The sequence below is a fragment of the Palaemon carinicauda genome, chromosome 2 (assembly GCF_036898095.1).
Source record: "Palaemon carinicauda isolate YSFRI2023 chromosome 2, ASM3689809v2, whole genome shotgun sequence".
NCBI lineage: Eukaryota > Metazoa > Arthropoda > Malacostraca > Decapoda > Palaemonidae > Palaemon > Palaemon carinicauda.
Window position 1 is genome coordinate 179,926,950 of NC_090726.1, and position 7,500 is coordinate 179,934,449.

Sequence of the window (7,500 nt, forward strand, 5' to 3'; positions counted from 1 at the left end):
CATGAAATAGATGAAATCGGAAAATAAAAACGTTTATTTTTAGCTGAAAAACCCTGATACCTTTTCTGAAAAACGTGGGAAATGGCAATGCGTATTTCATCAACATCCACAGAAGGAAAGAAAAGTGGAGAAGAAAAACACGGTTTGCATGAAATGTCAGCTTAGTTTCTCTGATACATGGGGCCTTTTTTTACATTCTCTCTCTCTCTCTCTCTCTCTCTCTCTCTCTCTCTCTCTCTCTCTCTCTCTCTCTCTCTCTCTCCGAAGCAACTTTATTAGCTTTATTTATCAGAAGGACATATATTCAAATATGTAGATAACTGCAAACACGAGGCTCACATGCTAAGGGGAACACTCTTCAGGTCACATTGGCTAGGTCCTAGGATTGCTTTTGTGCAGCAACCACCTGCTCCCCTCCCCCCCACCCCCATCCTTGCCCTATATAATTACCATCATGTACAAAAGTCGTGAAATGGGAAGTTTTGATTAAAGAATTTAACTTTTGATACCACATTCTCTGAGGGGAAAACCTTTCATCGGTAACTGTTATATTCATTCCTAAGAAACTGTATCGTAAAGGGGTATGTATTTTACCTCCATATGGTTACCATTTGCATATGCTTGAACAAAAGGTTAATCGTGAATTATCTATTTACAATTTTCGAAAAAAAAATTCTCGTTTCTTCTATTATCATCAAATTTTTTCCTTTTTCGTCTCTTCATGAGCAATAATAATAAAAAAAAAAAGTATTGCATCAAGAAGGCTTCAAACATATCCCTTTCCTTTTCCTTTCCTTAGGGTTGGGTTTGATTTATTTTCCTTTCATATGGTCCAGCCTTATCAGTTGGTTTCCACTGACCATCAAGGTTATTTTCTCAACCATTGACACATATGTTACTAACTCCCTTTCTGAACCGCCTTGTTGCTCGTCTTTTCCACCATCCTGCTCTCATCGAATAATCTTACACTGAAATACTTAAGCGAATCTACTTTTTCTGTTCATCCGCTACTCGATATTTAATTTCCTTTTACCCTCATGACCTTTATCTTACATAGATCTAGTCTCAACTTTATCGTCACAAAAACCCATTTTATAAACATTCAATAGTTTCTGCAGTTTTCATTCCCATCATGAATCATCAGTGCATTTACAGCAAACTCCAGAAATTTTACACTGTATTCATGACTTCTTTTCTTATATTAAACCCTTCATACTCTAATCATTTCCTTTATTTAACTTCCCTATGATTCTTCCTAAAATAATACTAAACAACTATGGAAAAATATTCCTGTGTTACATACTTCTTTTCCACATTAGTTACCCTCATTTCTACATAGTTCAAGAATCTATCTATTACTATGGTCTATTATTTTTTTTTCTATATATCCTTAACTCAATATTATTGCTCCATCAGCATATCATAAGCTCTCCTTATACTCAGGTATACCTCATACAACTTATTACCTTTACCTTTAAACTTACAATACTTTTCCCCCTAAAAAACACTTCATCTACAGACACTTATCAATTCATATAAAGATATTATTCTTCTTACGTCACACTATCTCTCATATGTTTGACTTTCTTAATTGTAATCCTAACATACATATTTTCTGTTTGTCTGGCCAAAATTATGCTCCCATAATTCTAAAACAAACAATGCTTATACCTTTCTTCCCCTCCATCTCACCAGGACATTCCTTTCAATTCCACATCTCTAATAAACCCGCATCAGTGACAAAGTTACCAGAGTTAATCAGTATATCATTTATATTTCCATCAACTTCTGGTGTCTTTCACATATCAACCCCATAAATTTCCTCAGATATTTTCATCCCTACCCTAACGATTCTCTGTTTTCTCTCGTCCAGGTCTGCCTTTTTATCTTTCTCATAAGTTCTCCAATTTATTCATAAGGAATTGAGAGGTCCACCAAATGAGCAACACATCAATTAAAAAAAAATCATCATAATAATCAAAGTCCATTAAAACTTCAAAAGACAAATGGCGTAAATTACTTACCAATGTCAAAAACAATCAGATGAGTAATTCATTTTTTAGATTAGTATACTAAATAAGAGCCTACCAGGTGACTATAAAGTGGTTCCCTTTCCCACAAACTTTATCAATAAATGAATAACAAATCAAGCAGTCTTACTGGTCCAGGTCTGCCTTTTTTATTTTTTTTATTTTCTATATTCACCGATTCTTCAAAATCATTAATGTTTCCGACCTGTTAGTGGTGGTATCCCAATGGCTGGGTGATGCCTTGAGCAGCCTTCTACATACAAGGTTGTGTTGGTCGGTTGGTAGCGTCCTTCCCAGGTGATTGCCAGACTGGGGTTCGAGTTAGTTCCTTTGGTCGATGCAACCTCACCATCCTTGTGAGCTAAGGAAGGGGTGTTTGGGGGAGCCTATATGTCTATCTTCTGAGTCATCAGCAGCCACTACCTGGCCCTCCTTGGTCCTAGCTTGGGTGGAGTGGAGGCTTGGGCGCTGTTCATATGTATATATGGTCAGTCTCTATGGCATTGTCCTACTTGATAGGGCAGTGTTACTGTCCATTGTCTCTGCCATTCATGAGCAACCTTTAAACCTTCAAGTGTTCAATATTTTGGCTCATATATCAAGAGGGATTTATAGTCCTATGCAGCGACCGGAAATCGTTCAATTCTGATCAAAGGCCTGTTGTTTGTTTTATAGTTTTTCGTATATCATCGTTATATTAATATCTATATAATAGAGCAAATCTAATAAAGTTTCATTGCAAATAAATCCTCACGTCAGTTATATGTTGAATCAACACAGCCATAAACAAAAGCAGTTCCATTCGTTTAAAAAATATATATATGAGTTTGACAAACATATACATTCAATCAAATTCAGAGGAAATAATTAACAATGTTAAATCCTATCAAAAGAAACAGAAATGAGTACGATTAAAACATTTAAAATCATAACAAAAACAGCAATAGCATTACACACTAACATAGTTAAATCACCATCCAATCGTTTATGAAATTATTCATGAATTTGGTAAACATAAGCATCCTATCAAATTCGAAAAAAAAGCTTGACAATGGTAAATCATATAAAAAGAAATATCGTTATGTACGATCAACTCAGAATAACTCGGTTAACATCGTTACAAAAAAATTATAACACTAAAAACAAACATTACCAAATCACTTTTTTAGAGCGTAGCCAGATCTTCGTCAAAAGTAATACGTCGTTATGTCTTCGCATTGTGTTTTTCCACCCTACTCCTATTTCCAAACACATTTCCTTCTGCTGGGCGACGCTTAATTAAAACTTCCAACACCCTATCTCCCTGTTCATTAACATATACGGCACTGAGAGAGAGAGAGAGAGAGAGAGAGAGAGAGAGAGAGAGAGAGAGAGAGAGAGAGGAATTAATTATTCTTCGTATGGAATATTTTGCTGCGATGTTTTTTTCCAAGGAATCATTGATTTTATTAGAGAAAAGAGAGGGTGAAAATTCTAGAACCTTTTCTCATTAATTAGAGATTATTATTATTATTATTATTATTATTATTATTATTATTATTATTATTATTATTATAATTATTATTATTGCTGTTGTTGTCGTTGTTATTATTATTATTATTATTATTATTATTATTATTATTATTATTATTATTGAAAGCTAAGCTACAACTCTAGTCGGAAAAGCAGGAAGCTATAAGCTCAAGGGTTCCAATAAGGACAAATATCCGACTAAGAAAAGTTAATAAACTACAAGAGAAGTAATGAACAATTAATATAAAACATTTTAAGAACTAAATCAACGTTAAAATAGATCCTTTATATATGACCACTAAAGAAATACGTATGTCAGCCTGTTCAACATAAAAACATAAACTTATGTCAGTGTCAGTGGAAGAGAATATTATTGCTGGGATTCTTCAGATTATTCTGAATGTGTTCCAGTTGGTGTCTCTTTTAAGAAGTTTGTGGCCTCGTTTGATAATTTTAGCATCAGCTAATTTACAGAAGGGTCGTGGTGGCCTGTTCGTTGCGTTCTTGCCTAGTGATCGCCAGACTGGGGTTTAAGTCCCGTTCAAAATTGTTACTTCCATTGGTCGCTGCAACCTCAACATCCTTGCGAGCTAAGGATGGGGTGTTTGAGGGAGCCTATAAGTCTACCTGCTGAGTCATCAGCAGCCATTGCCTGGCCCTCCCTGGTCGTAGCTTGGGTGGAGAGGGGATTTGAACGTTAATAATATGTATGTACGGTCAGCTTCTAGGGCTTTATCTTGCTTGCTAAAGGGCACCGTCACTGTCCCTTGCCTCTGTCATTCACGAACGTCCTTTAAACATTTAAAACCTTTCAAGTAGGTGTTCGTGTAATGCACGCGGGTAGTCGTAACGCTTACTGTGTAATGTTCATAGAAAATTTAATTAGCATAAAAAAAAGTATTTGCTGCAAGCCATCAGCGATGCTACGCACGTTCCCTTTTATAGCATATTTCAGTTCTTCTATCGTTGGTATGCTGTTATGTTTATGTTCAAAGTTCCTCCAAATATAATAATTATTATTATTATTATTATTATTATTATTATTATTATTATTATTATTATTATTATTATTATTATTATTATTATTATTATATAGTACATTTTTGTTATAAAGACCGCAAATGGATAAGATGTGTTCAAAGTTTTCAGGTACTCAGTTAATATAAAATAAGGAAAGGAGTAAAAGGCAAGAAATAAAGGTTTAGAGCTGTATCATCTACTTTTCACTGATGTATTGGGGATATTGTACTGACATTTGGTTATATAGCTCTGGGCCATTTGAAGTGAACAATTCATGTATTATGTATAATATTTACTATCAACTAAAGAGGATGTATTATTCACTTGTTTCCAATGGAAATATTTGATGATAAGTGTGCTTAGCAACAAGTTGAATTAATCATTTTAGCCTACTCGTGCATTTGCTAGTTTTGTTCTTCTATACTATTTGCATTTTGCAAGGTCACTTTTGAGATATTTTGAAACGTTTGACACTAGGTAGAATGGTAAGCCTTCTGCATCCACACAGGCCTCTTCAAAAATGAACTTGGATTCTTCAGGCAAGGAACCATATAATTCATCAACCTCATATAGGTGTGAAGATGATGACATTTACTTCTACTTCTTCCCATCAGGAGTCTCCAGGTGAGTTTCTGTGCATATTTGCATGTCCATTTGGCAGGTTGTATGTGTGTATGTTGCATCCCTGCAAATAGTTTTATTGCAGTTTTGTATTATAATAACAGTATCACTAAGCCGTGGCCACTGACCATGTGTGTTATACAGTGTAGTACTCTCAGTACTATAAAACAATAATTGTCTGCGAATAATCTAACTCAGATGTTTATATTAATTTGTAATCCTCCGTTTCTTTATAATAGAAATATATGGGTTAGAATCTTTGTGAAGTGACCCTTCTCTTTGGCTTCCAGTTCTGACATATTTCCAAGTATGTGAACTGCTCTCAGAATTTGTATCACTTCCAGCAATAGAATCTTAAGAAGAGAGAAGATTTCCGTAGGTCAAACTAATCAAATTCTACCTGCTGTCAATAATGTCGTAGGAACGCCTTAGAGATCTGGCCAACATCGGTATAAATTACACAGTAACTGAGCAAATTTCATTAGATAATATACATAATATTATATATATATATATATATATATATATATATATATATATATATATATATATATGTATATATATAGATAGATAGATAGATAGATAGATATTTAGATAGATAAAGATATATATATATATATATATATATATATATATATATATATATATATATATATATATATATATCTATAAATATATATACATATATATATACATATATATATATATATATATATATATATATATATATATACATATATATATATATATATATATATATTTACATATAAATACACATATGTATATATATATATATATATATATATATATATATATATATATATAAATATATATCCATATATATTTATATACTGTATATATATATATATATATATATATATATAATATGCATATATATATATATATATATTTATATATACATACATATATATATATATATATATATATATATATATATATATATATATATATATATATTCGCTCTTTTGGGCCATACTCTACCATTTTTTCACTTTCTTTTAATATTCTCCCATTTAGCCCTTCCTTCCCTTTCCTCCTTAGCCCCTTTTTAGTGCTTCTGTAAGCTTCCTTTCTAATCCTCTGAAGCGGAGTAATTGGACGGAGCTAGGATTTTTCCCTTCAATATAGACTGACGAGCAAATGGTCTTCATATTTCCCCATTTTACAAATGTTTGGTGAGCCTCCAAAAATCACTCGGGGATCTTAATTCCTTTCGGTGAATAGCGCTCGTTATTACCGGCTTCTCTCTCTCTCTCTCTCTCTCTCTCTCTCTCTCTCTCTCTCTCTCTCTCTCTCTCTCTCTCTCTCTCTTACTTCAATTGCATGTTGTTACCTGTTCGTTTCGTCAGCTATGATCATAATATATATGTATGTGTGTATATGTATATATATATATATATATATATATATATATATATATATGTGTGTATATATATATGTATATATATACGTATATATATATATGTACGTATGCATATGTATATATAAATACAGTATATATTTTATATATATATATATATATATATATATATATATATATATATATATATATATATATATATATGTATATATATATATATATATGTAATGTGTGTGCGTATATCTATGTGTGTGTATATATATATACATATATATATATATATATATATATATATATATATATATTTATATATATATATAAATATATATATATATATATATATATATGTGTGTGTGTGTGTTCATTATTTATGTACACATAAGCAGTTTTATATACATATATATATATATATATATATATATATATATATATATATATATATATATATATATATATATATATATATATATATTTATATTTATATACATATGTAAATATATGCATATACATATATATATATATATATATATATATATATATATATATATATCTATATATATATACATATATATATATATATATATATATATATATATATATATATATATATATACAGAGCACCTTCACGAACAAGGAGTGCCTCTAGGAAAAGGTATTAGACATTGCCGAATCTACCCTTCAACTTTTGAATTGTGGATGAACCCTGTGTACAAACAACAGGGTACTCATAATTCCAATAGCTTTATACACTAAGACAGTTTCATCCCCTACAAACACCAAATAATTATTTTGCAACTCTCTTATTACTTCTAGGTTTTAGTTTCCCATTTCTGAGTACTTTTGAATTATACCTATTTACATTCTTCCTCCATATACTAATATCATTAGAATCATCTCTCCAATTAATAGCCTTTTACAACTTGTTTTATAGATTTC